We start from the raw sequence: 2312 nt of genomic DNA on the forward strand, positions 1-2312 counted from the left end.
AACGACCAACTCACCTGCGGCCACCTTGCCAATAGGAAGATCGAGAAGAGGGGTAGACCGTGTCACACGTTTATTCCCTCCCACTCTTAGAAGAAGGATATCATGTTCATGTAGTAAGACGGAAAAGGTAACTAAGCGAAGGCGTTTTTAGTAAATCATTGAAGGCAAAATAATGACCATGAAATGTGATGAAAGATCCATATCAATATTCTGGCATATTCTTGTCTCCCGATTTCGATTAATATATTTTTATTGGGCTTTTTATGACTTTTTTTTATTAGTAAAAGAAATTTTTTGTAAGAAAAACTTAAAAAATATATATTAGTAATATATTAAATTAATTACCAAAAAGGCCTCAAAAATTAAAACAATGATAAATAAAGGAGCAAGAAGCCCATGTTGAATGGACGTGCGTATTTATTTCAAAACAGAATATTAACAAACGTTTCGACCTATAACCAGGCCTTCATTAGCGAATGGCAGTGTTAATAACATGCGAAGTAGCGATTAAATTTTATAACTTAATACATGTGTAATACAACACTGATGAAGCCCTGGTTGTAGGTCGAAACGTTTGTTGTTAATATTCTGTTTTGAAATAAATACGCACGTCGATCCAGCATAAACTTATTGCTCCTTTATTTATCATTGTTTTAATAATATATTAATTATCCTGATTGTTTCATATTTTTCAAAAATAAAATTGCAAGTCTCTCACTCGAAAATATTCGCGCACTCTTAAGACCGCATAAGATCGTTGAAGCAATCAAATGACTTATAAGAGAAATAGTGAATTATAATTATTTGAGAATAAGAAATTAGAAAATCATCAAAAAATTTTATTAAAAAACAATTTGTGTTGCGTCATTGATGAAAGAAAGATTAAAAATTGTCGATACAGTATTGTTTTATAGCATCAAGCGAGTCCCACTGTAACGCGAAATATATCATTGCAGTACATCATTATAAACTCGATATTGTTCTAAGCAGTAGCCTTGCAGTTAATTAAAATTCGACGGCAGTTTAGTATGGTTATTCACAACGCCGAATGTACAATGCAATAGAGAAAATATTAGGAATAAGAAATTCGAATTATTTCATTTTAAAACAAAAAATGGAGTAGATTAACACACCACAAATTAGGAATTAAAAATTAGGAATATAATTAATCAATTTCGTTTCCTCGTTTAAAATAAAATAATTGCTCCTCCTAATATTTATTCCTATTCTTAACATTTTCTGTATTGTGTGCAGAGCTAAGCGACACACACACACACACACACACACACACACACACACACACACACACACACACACACACACACACACACACACACACACACACACACACACACACACACACACACACACACACACGCGCGCGCGCGCGCGCAAACACAAACTCATCCTTAAGACATTCCGTTACAATCTTTGTTAGCCGACTACATTTTCTAGTTATGACATTGAAAATTGCGATTATTATTCAAGTCTGATTGTTTCATTATATAAGATATACTAGGGAATAAAAAGTTTTTAAAGAAGTCTTTAAAATCTTTAAAGATAGTCTTTAAAGAAAAATGAGAAAACAAAAATTATTATACCGTAACGTTGATTCGTTAAAATATTCAGCTTATTTCGCTTATTTTACAACAAAAACAGTATCACGATCTCATTTTTTGTCGCTATTAATTATTATGTTAAAGTTTTAGTCATAAACTCGTGTTACATCAATTATCACATAACTTTATGCAATCTTTGTGTGCAGAAAGATTATTTTGGTCTTTACCACATAAGATTTTAATATAAAAATTTTAATAACAGTGCGTAATAATAAATAAATAATTTTATTTAATATCATATATAATTTTCTGTACGACAATAAAATGCGTGCATTATTTTTAATTTCTATAATGAATAATACATTATATAAATAAAATGAGGGAATGGAATTTCGTATAATTTGTAACTACTATTTGTACTTAAAATATTTATTGTTCTCTTTTATATTTTAGGAAAATTAAATATAGAGATATAGAAATAAAGCTAAAATTTTCTTGCTGAGAGATCTGTGTGATAATTGTGTCACGCAAAATATTGGTTTAATAATTTTTAATAATTAAGAAATAATATGTAACTATATTTTACAAACTTAATGATTTATTTGTGTTTACATGCAAACTGGTTCTTTTAGTGTATATACGTTTATGTGTAAAATAAATTTTCAGTTTAGTAATTTTAAAAGTTGAAATCATTGAAACAAAGAATTTTAATAATTTATTATATTCTAAATAGTTCATAGTTTTTGTACAAGA

This window comes from Linepithema humile, chromosome 2 (genome assembly GCF_040581485.1).
Source record: "Linepithema humile isolate Giens D197 chromosome 2, Lhum_UNIL_v1.0, whole genome shotgun sequence".
NCBI lineage: Eukaryota > Metazoa > Arthropoda > Insecta > Hymenoptera > Formicidae > Linepithema > Linepithema humile.